The sequence below is a fragment of the Callithrix jacchus genome, chromosome X, assembly GCF_049354715.1.
Source record: "Callithrix jacchus isolate 240 chromosome X, calJac240_pri, whole genome shotgun sequence".
Lineage (NCBI taxonomy): Eukaryota > Metazoa > Chordata > Mammalia > Primates > Cebidae > Callithrix > Callithrix jacchus.
Window position 1 is genome coordinate 71,718,169 of NC_133524.1, and position 18,601 is coordinate 71,736,769.

The following is an 18,601-nucleotide window of genomic DNA, read 5'->3' on the forward strand; positions in this document are numbered from 1 at the left end:
ATGCAACCAAAGAATTTCACTAGCTCTTCAGCAATGGTCCCTACCAATGTGGACACTCAGAAATGACAGATAAAGCATTCAAAGTATGGATTGCAAATAAGCTCAATGATAGCCAAGACAAAGTTGAAAATCAACATAAAGAAACTTCTAAAGCAGTTCAGGAAATGAAGGAAAAGATAAATCTCTCATAAAAAAATAAATCTGATGCAAAGGCATAAGAATGATACAATGGACTTTGGGGACTTGGGGGAAGAGTAGGAGAGGAGTGAGGGATAAAAGACTACAAATGGAGTGCATTGTATGCTGCTTGGGAGATGGGTCCACCAAAATCTCACAAAGCACCACTAAAGAACTTACTCATGTAACCAAATACCATCTGTACCCAAATAACCTATGGAGAAACTAAAAAAAAAAAAAATCAATCCAAGCTTCAGGAATTTAAAAACTCAAGGAATTTCAAAGTACAATAGAAAACTTTATTGGTAGACTGGATAAAGCACAAGAAATAATTTTAGAGCTTAAAGACCAGTTTTTGAAACTAACCTAGTCAGACAAAGAAACAATAATTTTAAGAAATGAATGGTCTTGAAGAGATATGGGATTATGAAAAGTGAGTAAACTGATGAACAACTGTCATCTGGAGAGGGAAGAAGAAAAAGTAAACAACTTGGAAATAAATGAAAATAGTGACAGAACATACCAAAATTTCTAAGATACAGCAAAAGCAGTGTCAAGTAGAAAGTTCATAGTGTTAAATACCTACATTAAGAAATTAAAAAGATCTCTGTTAAATGCAGTGGCTCACGTTTGTAATCCCAGCACTTTGGGAGGCTGAGGAGGGGAGAGTCCATAAGGCCAGCAGTTTGAGACCAGCCTGGCCAACATGATAAAACACCATTTCTCCTAAAAATACATAAATTAGCTGGGCATGGTGGTACATGTCTGTAATCCCAGCTACTTGGGAGGCTGAGGCATGAGAATCACTTGAACCCAGGAAGCAGAGTTTGCAGTGAGCTGAGATCACACCACTGCACTCCAGCCCAGGCAACAGAATGAGACTCTGTCTCAAAAAAAAAAAAAAAAGAAAAGAAAAGAAAAAGAAAAAGAAAGTAAACAAATTTTAAAAATCTCAAATCAATTATCTAACATCAAAACTTTAAACTGAACCTCTAGTTTTGATAAACTAACCTCTAGTTTCTAAAGGAACTAGGAAAACAAGAACAAACTAACTCCAAACCTAGCAGAGGAAAATAAATAACTAAAATCACAGCAGAATTGAAAGAAATTGATATCCAAAAATTCATAAAAAGATCAATAAAATTAAAAGTTTCTTCTTTAAAAGGATAAACACCATTAGCTAGGCTAACAAAGGAAAAGGAGAGAAGATTGAAATAAGCACAATCAGAAATGACAAGGATGGCATTACAACCTACCACACAGAATTACAAAAAATACTCAGAAACTACCCCTATGCACACAACCTAGAAAACCTAGAGGAAATAAATAAATTCCTGGAGACACAAAATCTCCCAAGATTGAATCAAGAAGAAAAAGAAATCCTGACTAGACCAATATCAATTTCTCAAATTGAATCAGTAATTAAAAAAACCCTACTAACCAGAAAAAGCCCAGAACCAGAATGACTCACAGCCAAATTCTACCAGACATAAGAAGTAGAGCTGGTATCAACTCTACTAAAACTATTCCAAAACATAGACTAAGAAGGACTCTTCCCTAACTAATTCTCTGAAGGCAGCATTAGCATGATACCAAAACCTGGAAAAGGCACAATGATAAAAGAAAACTACAGGCCAATATCCATGGATGAATATAAGCACAGAAATCCTTAGCAAAATACTTGCAAACCAAATCCAACCGCATGGCAAAAAGCTAATTCATTATGATCAAATAGGATTCATTCATTGGATGAAAGATTGGTTCAAGATATGCAAATCAATAAACAATATTCACAACAATAGAATTATGGACAAAACCACATGATCATCTAAATAGAAACAGAAAAAGCATTTGATAATATTCTGCATCACTTCATGATAAAAACAAGCCGCAAACTAGGCATAGAAGAAACATACTTTACATAATAAAGGCATATATGACAAGTCCACAGCTATCTTCGTACCAAATGGGGAAAAGCTGAAAGCCTTATTTTTAAAAACTGGAATTAGATAAGGATACCCACTTTTACCACTCCTATTCAACATAGTCCTAGAAGTCCTACTCAGAGCAATCAGGCAAGAGAAAGAAATAAAAGTCATACAAATTGGAAAAGAGGAAGTCAAGTTGTCCATCTTTGCAGATTACATGATCTTATATTTATACAAATTTAAAGACTCCACTAAAAACTCTTAGATCTGATAACAAGGGTAGTAACATTTCTAGATACAAAATCAACTTACATAAGTCGGTAGCATTTTAATACACCAGTAATAATCTAGTTGAAAAAAAAATCAAGAAAGAGACTCTACTTGCAATAGATGAAAAAAAAAATAAATTTAACGAAGAAGATGAATGACCTCTACAAGACAAACTAATAAACACTGATAAAAGAAATTAAACAGGATACAAATGAAGATATCCTATGCTCATGGATCAAAAAGTAATTATAGATTCAATGCAATCCCTATCAAAATACCAATGACATTTTTTCACAGAAATAGAGAAAAAGAATTCTAAAATGTGTATAAGACCAAAAAAGATCCAAAATGGCCAAAGCAATCCTGAATTAAAAGAACAAAACTGGAGGCATCATGCTACCTGACTTCAAACTATACTGCAAGGCTATATCAAACCAAAACAGCATGGTATTGGTATAAAAACAGACACATCTACCAATGAAACAAAAAAGAGAACTCAGAAATAAACTAATATATTTCCAGCCAACTGATTTTTAACAAACATGTTAAGAACATACATTGGATAAATAACACTGTCTTCAATAAATAATGCTGAAGAAACTAAATATTCATAGCAAAAGAATGAAACTAAACTCCTATCTCTCATCATATGCAAAAATCCACTCAAAATGGATTAAAGACTTAAATGTAAAACCCCAAATTATAAAAATACCAGAAGAAAACCTAGAAGAAACACTTTAGCTATCGGTCTAGGGAAATATTTTATTACTAAGAACTCAAAAGCACAGGCAACAAAAATTAAAATAGACAAATGGGATTATACTAAACTAAAAAGCTTCTGCACAGCAAAAGAAACAATTGACAGAATGAATAGACAGTCTGATAAATGGAAGAAAATATTTGCAAACTATTCATCTGACAAGGGACTAACATTCAAAACATACAAGGAAACTAAATTAACAACAACAACAAAAAAAAAACTAATCTCATTAAGAAGTAGGCAAAGGATTTTACATTTCTTGAAAGAAGACATACAAATGGCCAACAAGTACATGCAAAAAATGCTTAACATCAATAAGCATCAGGAAAATGCAAACCAAAACCATAATGAGCCATCATCTCACCTTGATTAGAATAGCTATTATCAGAAAGACAAAAATTAGCAATGCCAGCAAGGATGATGAGCAAAGGAAACTCTTGTACACTGTTGGCAAGAGTGTAAATTAGTACAGCCATTATGGAAAACAATATGGAGATTTCTCAAAAAACTAAAAGTAAAACTACCTTATGATACAGCAACCCAAGTATTGGCTATTTATCCAAAGGAAAGGAAATCAGTATATCAAAGAAATATTTGTACTTCCATGCTTATTGTGGCATGATTCACAATAGCCAATGTATGGAATCAACTTATGTATTCATCAGTGAATGAATGGATAAAGAAAATGTGGTACATATACACAGTGAAATATTGTGGATCCCTCTAAAACAATAGAATTATTATTTTCGGCAACATGGAATAAGAGGTCACTATACTAAGTGAAATAAGCTAGGCACAGAAAGACAAATAGCTTATGATCTCACTCATGTGTAGGAGCTAAAAAAAAAAAATGAATCTCATGGAGGTAGAGAGTTGATTAATGGCTTCCAGAGTCATAGAGGGAGGGGGCAATGAAGAAAGATTGGTTAATAAGTATAAAAATACAATTAAATAGAAGAAATAAGATACAGTATTCAATAGTACATTAGGGTGACTCTAGTTAACAATAATTTATTATATAGTTCAAAATAGCTAGAAAAAAAGAATTAGAAATTTCTTAACCTTAAAAAAAGATAAATATTTGAGTCAATGAATACACCCATCACCCTGATTTAATCATTACACAGTTTTGTATGTATCAAAATATCACATGTACCTCCTCCAAAATATTACAACTAGTTAGAAAAATGATAGCCAAATAGGAAAGTAAAATTGCTCGTTTGAAGATGCCAGGTCTTATATATGAAAACATTAAAGACTCCACCAAAAACTTTTAGAATTAACAACAAATTTAACACAGTTACGGGATACAAAATTAACACTCAAAAATTAGAATTGCCTATACACTAACAACAAACTATCAGAAAAATAAATACAATCCCACTTAAAATAGCATCAAAAACAATAATAAAAGTCTAAGAATAAATTTAATCAAGACAATTTGCATAATGAAAAGCATAAAACATTCATTAATGAAAAACATTGAAGAAGTCACAAATAAATGGAAACATATCCCATGATCATGGATCAGAAAACTTAATATTGTTAAAATGTTCATACTATCCAAAGCAATCTACAGATTAAATGCAATCTCTATCAAAATCTGACTGACATTTTTTACAGAAATAGGAAAACAATCCTAAAATTTGTATGAAATTATAAAGATCCTAAATAGATAATGCATATTAAGAAAGAACAGCAAAGGTGGAGGCATCCCACTTACTGATTTTAAACTATTTTACAAAGCTATAAAAATCCAAATAATGTAGCACAGGCATAAAAACAGATACCTACACCAATGCAATGGAATTGAAAGCCCAGAAACAGACTAACCATATAAAATCAACTAATATCTGAGTTAAGTTTCCAAGAATACACAATAATAAAAGGATAGCGTCTTCAATAAATGGTTTAAAGACAGCTTGATATACACATGCAAAAATAAAATGAAACAGGATCCCTATTTTACATCCTTCATAAAAAATAACTTGGAATGGATTAAAGACTTAAACATAAGATTTAAAATATGAAATCAAACATGGGGGGAACCTTCATTACATTGGATTTGGGAATAATCACAATAGCCAAGACATGGAAACAACCTATATCTGTTGACAGTAATTGTTACAATTACTTACCCATTCATCTGTTAACTGACATTTAGATTGTTCCCATGTCTTGGCTATATATATAATGGGATATTAATCAGCCATAAACAAGAATGAAATTCTACTATTTGTGACAACATGGATGAGTCTTGAGGGCATTATGCTAGGTAAAGTATGTCAGACAGTGAAAGACAAATACAGTATGATCTCACTCATATGTGGAATCTAAAATAATGGAACACCAAGAAACAGAGTGTAGAATGGTGATTATTAGGGGCTGTGTGAGGGGAAAATTGGGAGATGTCAGTCAAAGAGTACACACTTGTAGTTATAAGATTAATAAACTCTGGAGATCAAATGTACAGCATGGTGACTATACTTAACCATATTGTACTGTACTCTTGAAACGTGCTAAGAAAGTAGTTCTTAAATGCTCATACCACACATGCAAAAGTATGTTAACTGAGTGAGGTGATAGAATGGTAACTAATTTGGGTGCAGAAATCAGCCAGGAGCAGTGGCTCATGCCTGTAATCCCAACACTTTGGGAGGCCGAGGTGGGTGGATCACCTGAGGTTGGGAGTTCAAGACCATCCTGGCTAACATGGTGAAACCCCATTTCTACTAAAGAATACAAAAAGCCAGGCATGGTGGCCTGTGCCTGTAATCCCAGCTACTTGGGAGGCTGAGGCAGGAGAATCATTTAAACCCAGAAATGGAGGTTGCAGTGAGCCGAGATCACACCGTTGCACTCCAGCTCAGCGACAACAGCAAAACTCCGTCTCAAGTAAAAAAAAAAAAAAAGAAAGAAAGAAATCATCTTACAACATATACATATGTATAATCATCAGAGTGAAACCTTAAATTTACACAATTTCATTTATCAATTATATCTCAAAGTTTAAAAAATATTTTATATATTATGGAGACTATTTCACTATTTTGCCAGTGTTTTAACTTTTGTGTAAATATATGCCATTGAAATACTGAATATCTCATTTAACACCACATTTATTATATCAAATAAAAACATTTTTAATGAAATAACTAAAAAAGCCCAATAAAAGAATGCATAATTTTATATACAACCATAGTGTTATTCAAATACCAAGGTTATAGAAAAGCAGTTTTCGTGAGATAAGAAATTAGGAAATTTTATATCCATCTGCCCTCTGTGAGAAATTCCTTAAAAGGTGCATGTCATCTGATCAAAGGATATTGGGAAAATTTTCTCAGAAAGACTGATGGGGAGGGTTTCAAACAACAACAACAACAACAACAAAATATATATATATATACACACACACATGCACATATATATATATATATACGAATGAAACCAAGGCATAAACAAAGTGATAAGACTAATGCACAGATCTTATATATCGTGGCAAAGTGGAAATAATGCACTAAAGTGGGAAGAAGGGGAAAGTAGAAAAAACTCTTTGTATTAGAAGCAATATTAAAAGATTAAAAAATGAAACAGAGAAAATTGCTAAAGCTTAAATGAGAAAACAGAGTACTAAGGTATTCAGTAAGGCATAAATATAAAATTAATCAGTAGGATGAAAAGAGAAACTTACCAAATATGAAAATATATATATTAAAAAACATGGGCTAAAGTTTTCATAGAGACAAACATAGCAAATACACCAAATTAGTCATAGTATAAAATAACAGATTTGTATCTAAATCTACAAGTCAGTCATATCAATAAATGTAAATAGGTTTATCTTCCTAAAATACAAAGCTCTATAACTTGAAATAAAAATAAGATCCAATCATATATTATATGCAAGAAACATACCTGAGTGTTTAAGAAAGTCTAAAAATAAAGTAATGAACAAGAAAACAGTAGACAAATTGAAGCAAAATGGAAGTAGTGATAGTTACCTAATATCAGACAAAGTAGAATTCAAGTCCAAAGGCATTAAACATGACAAATGTCAATCTTAAATGGTACAAGACACAATTAACAAAGTATATAACTTATGAATGTTCATGCATCAAAAACAGCAACGACCTTTATAAAGTAAAACCTAATGAGACTCAATAATATAGATAGAAAATGCTAATAATTGAAGACTTTAATACATCACTCTCAGTCCATGACAGATCAATTAGGGGGGAAAAAAAACTAAGGAGAGAAAAGAGACAACATAATCTTTAAATTTTAGGGATACAATGTTAAATTATACATCTTCCTAATACAGAACATTTGCTTGAGTATTAGAGTAGCATATGAGCCCATGATCCACTTAAAAAAACTGATCAGTTTGGGAGCTGCGGTGGCTCCGGCCAGTTGTCCTGGTGCTTGAGAAGGCGAGGCTATGAGTTCAAGGCCAACCTGAGCAACATAAGAAGCTCTCATTGATTAACAACAACAACAACAAAATTGATCAGTTGATTATCAAAATAATCTTCAATTTTATAAAATAGAAATGTTATAAACAATACAGGTGATAATGCAATAAAAAAGATATTACTGACAAAACAAAACAAAAACACCCATAAAGTCTCTTCTACCTGGAAATTTAAAACTTGTTTAAGACAAGTCTAGTGTGTGCAAGGAGAAATGCAAACTACAATTACAGAAGTTAAGAAATTATAATGACCAAAAAAACACTACATATCAGCATCTATGGGGTGTATATAACGCAGTGCTTAGAGGAAAATTCATTAAACTGAACACTTTTATCAATAAAGAAGCAAAGATTGAAAATACATGAATTAAATTTCAAGCATCAAAAACTGGATAAAAGGACAATAAAGTAAATACAAATTAAGCAAAAAGAAATAATGATAAAAGCAGAAGTTAAAGTAGGAAACTTTAAAATTAATAAATTAATTATATTAATGAACAAAATTTCTAGTCTGTTGAAAAAATTAAGAAAATAGACAAATCACTAGATAATTAGCTCAGGAGAAGTAGGAGAATGCACTAATAAACTAAGAAATATTCAGAAGGAGGCCGGGCTCGGTGGCTCACGCCTGTAATCCCAGCACTTTGGGAGGCCGAGGCACATGGATCACGAGGTCAAGAGATCAAGACCATCCTGGTCAACAAGGTGAAACCCCGTCTCTACTAAAAATACAAAACTTAGCTGGGCATGGTAGCACATGCCTGTAGTCCCAGCTACTCAGGAGGCTGAGGCAGGAGAATTGTTTGAACCCAGAAGGCGGAGGTTGTGGTGAGCCGAGATCGTGCCATTGCACTCCAGTCTGGGTAACAACAGAGAAACTCTGTCTCAAAAAACAAATAAAAAACAAAAAAAGAAATATTCAGAAGGAAATAACTACTGAAACAAAAAATAAAATTACAATATTTTTTAGACCTCTATGCAAATAAATTTGCAAATAAATAAAGCCTGGAAAAAATGACTAATCTTTTAGCAAACTATGGACTGCCAAAATTGAATCCATTAGAATTAAAATGTTTAAACAGAACAATTTCATAGAAGCAATAGTTATTAAGAAACTGCATCATGAAAAAAGCAGCAGGTGCAGTTGTTTCACAGGAGACTTCTACCAAAACTTCAAACTTCTTGAACAGGAAGAAAAATATTGTAACTCCTTTCATCTACCAAGTATAATACATACTTAAACAGGATAAGGATAGTATTTAAAAAATTAAAGACAAATGTCAGTTAGAAAAGTCAATGCAAAAAAACTAAATAAGATACTTGCAAACGGAATCTAACAAGATGTGAAGAAAATAATACATCATTAGCAAATTGGATTTATAACAAAATTTCAAAGTAGGTTTAATATTAGGAAATCCATTTACATCATAAACAATATTAATAGATCTAAGAGGAAAAGCATTATTATCTCCACAGATACTGCAAAATCCATTAGAGAAAATACCCACCCATGTTAAAAGTAAAAAGACATCCAAGATAATAAGAAATAATGGATATTTTAACATAAAATATTCATACCTTAGTCCTAAATCCAGTGTCTAATTGAATGGAGAAATACTAAAAGCATTTCCAATAAGATGAAGAACAAAACAAAAATGTCCACTATTTCTGCTCTAATTTAACATTATATTAGAGATATTACTCAAATGTAATCAGGGAAGAGAAAAAATACAGATATAAATGTGGTAAATAATAATAGTATATCTGGAAAATTTCAAAGAATTAATGATAAAACTAATTCAAATAATAAATCAATTCAGTGAATAAGTAGAACAAAACATTAAATTTAAAATTTGTGCCTTCATATTTGTTTTACAAAAATGTGAATATACTTAACAGTTCTGAACTGTACACTTAAAAATGAATAGGATAGTAAATTTTATATTATGTGCTTTTTACTGCAATAAAAAAATTATGTTTTCATATTCAAAAATAATAAAAGTGGGATATAATGGTAGAGAATAAAGATGGCTGACTAGAAGCAGATGGTGCACTTGGCTCTCATGAAAAGCCAACTTGTTTCAAAGAAGTTTTAAATTTCCAGGTAGAAGAGACTTTCTGGGTGTTTTTGTTTTGTTTTAGCTAGTAATACCTATTTTTATTGCATTAGCACCTGTATTATTTATAACATTTCTATTTTATAAAATCACACATTATTTTGGTGACCAATTGATCAATTTTCTAAATGAATGAAATAGAATGGCTAGTAAGCACTAGCTCTTCAAATGGATCATCCAGGAAAACACACTGGGACTCATAACCGAAGCAATGGGACACACGGAGAACAGAGAGGAGTGAAGCAGGGCAGCCACCCACCCGGAACTGGCACAGAGGCAGGGGAAGCTCACTATCACAGGGAAAGGTTGAGTGAGGGAGAGCCCCAGGGACCCACAATTCCTCCACTGACCTTTGCAATCCTAGGAAAGGGAGATCCTCCCAACCCCCCAGGTCTCCAAACTGACACAGAGACACCTGGAATCTGGACAGAGCCTTCACTCAAGGTCATGTGAAGCCCCAAGGACCTTGGATCACTGAGCACCCAGGCACCAGCTTGCATAGACCTGCCAACAAGGTGGGACAGGCTCTTTCACATGTCCCTAGGATAGAGACTGCATCCACAGTGATGAGCAGATGGACTGCAAGCCCCACCTCTTCTGCTCCTTACCTGACAGGGCCTCCCAAATGGGATCTACAGCAGAGCCATTTCACCATCGCCTGAGCACTCCAGCCAGTCTTGGCTCAGCATTTCTCTGGAGTGGAGCTCCTGAAGAAACTCACGGGCGGCCCTCTTCCATTGCTGTGGCCATGGTACCCGCCGTTTGCTGCCCACAGGCTAGGGAGGGAACAAAGAGCCTGACTGCTTTCACTGGTACCTTCAGCACAGAGCACTTGTGTATCTGCCCTATGTAGAGAGGTGACAGACTTATTTAAACAAGAACCATCTCTCACCCTACTCTTCAGCAGGCAGGCTCGCCTTTCCCCTAACTGTTTGGCCACCCACTGCTTGGTCCTGTAGGGTAACTGCCCAACCCCCACATGATCACTCTGATAAGCTGAAGCTCCGCATTTTTTGGGGTGGAGCTCCCTGAGGCAACTGATAGGCCCTCTGTCACTGCCTGCCGCCACAGTCCCCACCCTTACTGCCCCCAGACTGGGGAAGAAACAAAGAGCTGAGCCCTTGTGCAAGCCTCCAGCATATCAGCAGCTGCCCTGCAGAGGCAGCCAGAATGCTTTCTACATGACTCGCCACACCCAAAACCCCCTCCCAAATAAGGTTTGCTGCTTTGTGGCTTCCAGTGTAGCTACTCAACCCCTACATGACTATTTTTTTGTGTGGCCCAGAGCCCTGCTAAAATCCTTACCCCACAAGCCTGTGATCTTTCCTTAGGCTGTCACTGCCTAAGGGCTCTGCCTAACCATACCTAAGAGTTTAGCCAGTAACCCCGGGACCAGCCTCCCCCTTACCATCACAACCAGCACCTGAGGAACCCCACCACCCTCCAATCTAGCTCCATCAGGACTCATACAGGATGTCCAGCCAGCAATCTAGGTGCTAGGGAGTTAGAGAACTACCTACCCTGTTCAAATTCTGCTGACCTCTGACCACTTCCTCCAGTGCCTGAGGTCCAACTGACCCAACCAGCTGATGTCACCATGACCAACACACAGGCCCAAAGGCAGATTCACCACTCTTTTACTCAAAGAAGTAATGATATCACATTGGAGAACAGGGAAGCTATGAAGCTATCCATATTAATTAGCTGAATGATGATGTTCTGCCCCAAAACCACTCCCATGGAAAGTCACAAATTAAGCAGTCCCCAAGGCTCTCAACCACATGTGATCCAGAGTTAGACTACAGTGTGTGACTCATCTAGGAGTCATGAGCTCTGGAACAGGGTTGTGATAAGGCAACAGTTCATATTCTTGTCTATCTAGGACAAGGGGCTGGTGCAGCCCCCCCACAATCCCACACAAAGAATTCAGCACATTTCATTAGGAGCTCCTACTACTCCTAGCCACTTTCATCAGGGCTGTTGCCTGTACTTGACATAGGAATATTTGAGGGTAAGCCAGAAGTTCCAGCTCTGCCCAGCTGTGTTCCCCTACCCCCACAGAACTGGAAGCACATGTTACAGAGCACTTCATGCTTCCAGCTATTAGCTGAAACAACGGAGAGCACCTCAGAGTAAACAAAGATCAGTTACATATCCATCTGTTGTGCAACCACTAGCTCTGAACCATAAAAATCATCGATCAAAGAAAAACTTCAGGCAAATTCAATTTAAAGGAGTTTAACTGAGCAATGAACAATTTGTGAATTGGGCAGCCCCCAGAATCACAGCAGCTTCACAAAGACTCCAGTGCAACCACGTGGTGGAAGAAGATTTATAGACAAAAAAGGGAAAATGATGTACAGAAATTGGAAGTGAGGTACAGAACAGCTGGATTGGTTGCAGCTTGGTGTATGTCTTCTTTGAACATAGTTTGAACACTTAACAGGAGAAAGGTGTTAGGGACAAGCTGCCTCAAAAAAAAAAAAACCCTCCACACAAGCTGACCCCTTCCCCCCACTCTAATTGTTCTGCAGCTGCTTTTCTGAACTTCTACCTAGGCACCACATCAAGGCTGCCAGACATGCTGTAATTAAGCAAAGCCTGATTACAGCCATCTGGGCAGCTCCAGGGAGAACAGGGAAAACAAATGTTTGTTATCCATACTTGTAAATTCCTGTTTTATACATACCTGAAAAATCCTGTTTTTTTAAAACTGCTGCCACAGAAGTCACATGATAATGTATTGTGAGTCTGTCTCAAGTTGACAAACTATCTCTGTGCCTGTTACAAGCTGATAAGATTCCCTCAGTCCTCAAACTCCCTTATGCCCATTTCACGCCATATAAACTCCTCATTTTGTAAGCTTGGAGGCTGCCTCCTCTGATTGTTATGGGGCAGCCTGGCAGGTTAATAAAACTTGCTTGCCTGACTTTGGGTCTATTCTCCTTTCTCTCAGCTAACCCTACATTATTGGTGCCAAAACCCAGGAGGGGTAGGCTCTGGCAGGGCATCCTTAAGGGACTCCTCTCTCTCTCTCTCTCTCTCTCTCTCTCTCTCTCTCTCTCTCTCTCTCTCTCTCTCTCTCTCTCTCTCTCTTTCTCTCTCCCTCCCTCCCTCTTCTATCACTTCTCTCCTGGCCACCCTCCCCTTCCCAAACTTGCCAAAGACTCGGAGGATCTCCCAGACTCTCCCATTGCTGGTGACCTCATCCACCATCAGAGCCTCCACAAGGGTAAGAGAGACTGTTGACATTTACCTGGAACCCTCGACCATCTCTGCCTTCCCGAAAGACCCAGCTCTCGGCTAAGGGCTTCCTCTGACCTCCAGGCCTCTGGTTACTCTACTTCTGGGACACCTGACTCAGTGGCTACCTTCTCTCTTTCAGACAAGGCTCACAGAGCAGGGGACCACCACTCCAATCTTCCTTGTCAATCAGCAGTCTCTTCCTCCCTTCCCCATTTGCTGTAGGAGCCTGTCAGTTTAACCCTTCCATACTACCCCCTTGAGTGTCTCCTGTGAAATCTCAATATTCTTGGCCTCCATTCAGAAGTCTGTCCTAAGAGGCTTATCTTTTACTGTAATACCGTTTGGCCTCAATACAAATTAGACAATGGCTCCCAATAGCCCAAAAATAGCACTTTTGATTTCAGTATACTCAGAAACTTAGACAACTTTTGCCATTGCAATGAGAAATAGTCTGAGATTTCTTATGTTCAGGCTTTTTTCGCCCTCCATAGCCATCCTTACCTCTGGCATTCCTGTTCTACTTTCCAAATCCTCCTGACTCCCTCCAAACCTGACTCTCCTCCTGTTACTCTCCCCACAGCTGACAACTCATCTCCTACCACACTCCCCACAGCCCCAGCCAACAACTCCTCTTCCCTTGACCTTGCTGATTTTCCTCCTCCTCGACCACATCATAATCCCCTACCAGAGCATCATGATCTTCCACCATATGCTCCCGCTCCAGCCCTTTCTTCAACCTTTCCTGCCCTTTCTCCAACCTTTCCCCCTCTTTTACCAACCACCCCATTTCAAACTGAGTCCTCCCCATCTCCACCCCTTACCCATTCTTGATCCCAACATGTCCAGTAGCCAGCTCCCTTGCTTCCCCTTCAGGAGGTAGCAGGGACTAAGGGAATCATCTGTGTCCGCATCCCCTCCTCCCTCTCCAATCCCTCCCAGATGGGAAATGTCTAGGGTCCTTCTCCTCTGATTCTGATACTTATATCAAAGAAATTAAATATTTCGAGGGTTCTGCCTGCTTCCGGACGAGCAAGAAGACTTGTGCTCTGGTTCTCGGACTTCCCCAGCAGCATGGCCCCAAACGCCCGTCTCCACTTCTGCCTCAAAAGAAGAAACCAAGACCACCTCCTGCTCAGGGACTGGTGGAGACATCAGCCTCTGCAGGCTTGCCGAAGAAGGGAGAAAAATAACAGCAAGAAGCAATTGAACACATTGATGAAGTACAAAATGAAATGGACAGACTTAACGAACAAGCCAGTGAGGAGATTTTGAAAGTAGAACAGAAATATAACAAACTCCACCAACCATTTTTTCAGAAGAGGTCAGAATTGATCGCCAAAATCCCAAATTTTTGTGTAACAACATTTGTCAACCATCCACAAGTGTCTGCACTGCTTTATTTGACCAGAGTTGAAGTGACAGAATTTGAAGATATTAAATCAGGTTACAGAATAGATTTTTATTTTGATGAAAATCCTTACTTTGAAAATAAAGTTCTCTCCAAAGAATTTCATCTGAATGAGAGTGGTGATCCATCTTCAAAGTCCACTGAAATCAAATGGAAATCTGGAAAGGATTTGATGAAACGTTCAAGTCAACCAAAGAATAAAGCCAGCAGGATGAGACAGCATGAGGAACCAGAGAGCTTCTTTACCTGGTTTACTGACCATTCTAATGCAGGTGCTGATGATTAGGAGAGGTCATCAAAGATGACATTTGGCCAAACCCATTACAATACTACTTGGTTCCTGATATGGATGATGAAGAAGGATAAGGAGAAGAAGATGATGATGATGATAAAGAAGAGGAGGAAGGATTAGAAGATATTGATGAAGAAGGGGATGAGGATGAAGGTGAAGAAGATGAAGATGATGATGAAGGGGAGGAAGGAGAGGAGGATGAAGGAGAAGATGACTAATAGAACACTGATGGAGGGAGAACAATCCAAGATGGCCGATTGCTAATATCCCGGGATTGCAGCTCTCAGGGAAGGCGCAGAGAACTAGAGGACGCCACACTTTCAGACAAATTCTGGTCGCTCACGGAGCAGAAGATCCCCCAGTGGAGGAAACACACGGGTGGCCAGCGCGACTCTTGTGGCTGGCGCAGCGGTTCCGCCGGCACCTCGGCGCGGCAGTTCTCTGAGCAGAGTAAACAGGTTTGGAGGACCCACATGGGTCCCCAGCAGGACACTAGAGCCCGGCGCAGCAGCTGCGACGGCACCTCGGTGCAGCAGCGCTCGGCGCAGAGTAAACGGGACTGGTTCCCCTTCTGACTGAGGTTTAGAGCCCCGGGAAGGCAGAGTCGCCTACTATGGACACAAGAAGGAAGCCAGACAGGAGAATCCTGGGCAGAAAAGCACCGTCAGTTTTAACGCCGCTGCTCTGGCCCTGGGAACTAACAACCTGGACGTCCACTCAAGAGACCTAATCTGAAAGTTGGTAATTTCAAAGACGACAGGAGGATAAATTTACAATGATGGGAAGAAACCAGCGTAAAAAAGCTGAGAATACTCAAAGTCAGAACGCCTCTCCCTCTAAAGATGATCACAGTTCCACATCAACAATGGAGCAAGGCTTGATGGAGAACGAGCGCATCCTGATGACAGAATCACTCTTCAAGGAATGAATAATAACAAACTTCGGTGAGTTAAAAGACCATGTTGTAGCCCAACGTAAAGAAACTAGGAACTTTGAAAAAAGGTTTGATGAAATCCTATTGAGAATAGACAACTTAGAGAGGAGTATGAGTGAATTAATGGAACTGAAGAATACAATACAGGAACTCCGAGAAGTATGCACAGGTTTAAACACTCGAATTGTTCAAGCAGAAGAAGGGATATCAGAGGTCAAAGTCCAACTTAATGAAATAAAACGTGAAGAAAAGATTAGAGAAAAAAGGATAAAAAGGAATGAGCAAAGTCTCCAAGAAATGTGGGACTATGTGAAAAGACCAAATTTACGTTTGATAGGTGTACCTGAATGCGACGGAGAGAATGAATCCAAGCTGGAAAATACCCTTCAGGATATTATTCAGGAAAATTTTCCTAAACTAGCAAAGCAGGTCAACATTCAACCCCAGGTAATACAGAGAACACCACAAAGATATTCCTCAAGAAGAGCAACCCCAAGGCACATAATTGTTAGATTCACCAGGGTTGAAACGAAGGAGAAAATACTGAGGGCAGCCAGAGAGAAGGGTCAGGTTACCCACAAAGGCAAGCCTATCAGACTTACAGCAGATCTCTCAGCAGAAACTCTACAGGCCAGAAGAGATTGGGAGCCAATATTCAACATCCTGAAAGAACAGAACCTTCAGCCCAGAATTTCATATCCAGCCAAACTAAGCTTCACAACTGAAGGAAAAATAAAATCTTTTATGAACAAGCAAGAACTCAGAGATTTTATTACCACCAGGCCTGCTTTACAAGAGCTTCTGAAAGAAGCATACACACAGAAAGAAACAACCAGTATTAGCCTTTCTAAAAATACACCAAAAAGTAAAGAGCACCAACATAAAGAAGAATTTACACCAACAAATGGATAAAACAGCCAGTCAACATCAAATGGCAGTAACCCTAAATTTAAATTGACTGAATTCCCAATCAAAAGACACAGCCAAAACCCAATGGCATGTTACATCCAGACCTGTTTCACATGCAAGGATACACAAAGACTCAAAACAAAGGGATGGAGAAAGATTTACCAACCAAATGGAGAGCAAAAATAAATAATAAATAAATAAAAAGCAAGAGTTGCAATTCTTGTATCGGATAAAATAGATTTTAAAGCAACAAAGATATAGTGGTAAAAGGATCAATCCTTGATCACCTACAGCCTCATTTCCCTAATATCTCCCCTGAACCTCTCCCCGATCCTTACCACCAGTTATCTATAGATGGTTCCTCTTTCAAGTCAGTTGACTCCCATAAAATCACTGGGTATGCAATCATCTCCCTTGACTGAGCAATTGAAGCTAAACCCCTACACCCAGGGACCTCCTCCCAAAAGGCAGAACTTATAGCTCTCACCAGGGCACTAACCCTCTCCAAAGGCAAATGAGTCAACATTTATACCAACTCCAAATATGCTTATCTCATTCCCCATTCTCATGCCACCATCTGGCAAGAGAGAGGATTTCTTACTGCCAAAAGGATCATCACTAATGGCCCCCTTATTTACCAACGACTCCAAGCTGCACACCTTCTGGCTAAAGCAGGAGTTATACACTGTTGAGGAAACCAAATAGGGTCAGATGAGAACTCAAGAGGAAACAGAAAAGCCAACAAGGGAGCAAAAGGAGCCTCCCTTTCTTCTTCCCCTGCCCCTCTCCTCCTTATTACCCCCGCCATCCAATCCCAATAGTCCCCTGCTGAAAACGCTTCACTGCTACAATGGACCTCCTTCCAAGGGAACTAGATAGATAGTCAAAGATCAAAAACTCATCCTCCCCCAAGCACAAACCAAAAAAATTCTATCATCTCTTCACCAGTCCTTCCATATTTGTGCACACCCCCTGTACCTACTCCTTTGCCCTTATTTATCTTCCCCCACCTATTTACCTCACTGAAAGACATAACCTCAAACTGTCATATATGCTCTGTCACTTCCTCCCAAGGGGCCCTCTGCTCTCCTCCTATTCCTACATATCAGCTCAGAGGAACACTCCAAGTGGAAGACTGACAAATAGACTTTACCCACATGCCTCCTGTTAAGAAGACTAAGTTTCTTCCTAATCTTACAGACACCTTCTCTAGGTGGGTAGAAGCATCTCCCACCTCCTCAGAAACAGCTGCAATAGTCTCCCAAATTACTTTAACAGAAATCATTCCTAGATTTGGTCTTCCGTGCTCCATACAATCAGACAACGGCCCTAGCTTCATCTCCCAACAAGTTTCTCAGTCCCTTGGCATCCAGTGGCGCCTCCATATCCCACACTGACCCCAGTCATCAGAAAAAGTTGAAAGGGCAAATGGGATCCTTAAACTCAGTTAACCAAACTCAATCTTGAAGTCCAAAATTCCTGGACTTCCCTTCTGCCCATAGCCCTAGCTCGCATCAGATCCAGCCCAAAAGCACCCTCCTTCCTTAGCCCATTTGAGTTAATGTATGGATGCCCTTTCCCCTTACAAAACAGTCTCACTTCTAACTCTCAGCTAGAAGAATACCTCCCAACACTTTCCCTCTTCACCATCTCCTCCATGAACAAGCAGACCAGGCCCTCCCAAAGCCCCATGAAGGCCCCACCAACTGGACCATCTTACCAGGAGAACATGTCTTTCTAAAAACTCTTAACCCAGCAAGCCTTAAACCAAAGTGGGAAGGTCCCTTTCAAGTTCTTCTCATGATCCCTGCCGCAGCTAAACTCTCAGGACATATTTCTTCATACCAGCTTTCCAGATTAAAAAGAGCTCCTGAAATGTTCACTGACCCACCAACTGCCATCCTCCACCAGTTCTGCAGCACCCTCCTTAATCCAACCAAACTCCACCTTACATCTGTCTCTGAGGAAGACCCATGAGCAGTAACTCCTTCATATATCACTTCTGCCCTTACTCCAGGTGCCAACGTCCTTGTGACAAGAAACAACCTCCCCGTTCCATAGCACACCAAATATTAGAAGTCCTCTCTTC

The 18,601-nt window shown here is 38.7% G+C and overlaps 4 pseudogenes across 3 annotated transcripts in view; 1 reads left to right on the forward strand and 3 right to left on the reverse strand.

Annotated features, from left to right (window-relative positions):
* LOC100403415 (ATP-dependent RNA helicase DDX18 pseudogene) overlaps positions 1–18,601 on the reverse strand; it is a 365,505-nt pseudogene that overhangs the window by 174,049 nt on the left and 172,855 nt on the right. The window lies entirely within an intron of this gene.
* Positions 1–18,601, reverse strand: part of LOC144581236 (biogenesis of lysosome-related organelles complex 1 subunit 5 pseudogene) — a 340,887-nt pseudogene that overhangs the window by 149,431 nt on the left and 172,855 nt on the right. Inside the window, exon 4 of the transcript XR_013531812.1 lies at positions 10,332–10,499. The product of XR_013531812.1 is annotated as a biogenesis of lysosome-related organelles complex 1 subunit 5 pseudogene (transcript). The remainder of the gene's footprint in view (positions 1–10,331; positions 10,500–18,601) is intronic.
* LOC100409123 (spindlin interactor and repressor of chromatin-binding protein-like) overlaps positions 1–18,601 on the reverse strand; it is a 339,975-nt pseudogene that overhangs the window by 149,431 nt on the left and 171,943 nt on the right. The window contains exon 4 of the transcript XR_008478946.2: positions 10,332–10,499. The product of XR_008478946.2 is annotated as a spindlin interactor and repressor of chromatin-binding protein-like (transcript). The remainder of the gene's footprint in view (positions 1–10,331; positions 10,500–18,601) is intronic.
* LOC118150480 (protein SET-like) lies at positions 13,872–15,044 on the forward strand (annotated as a pseudogene).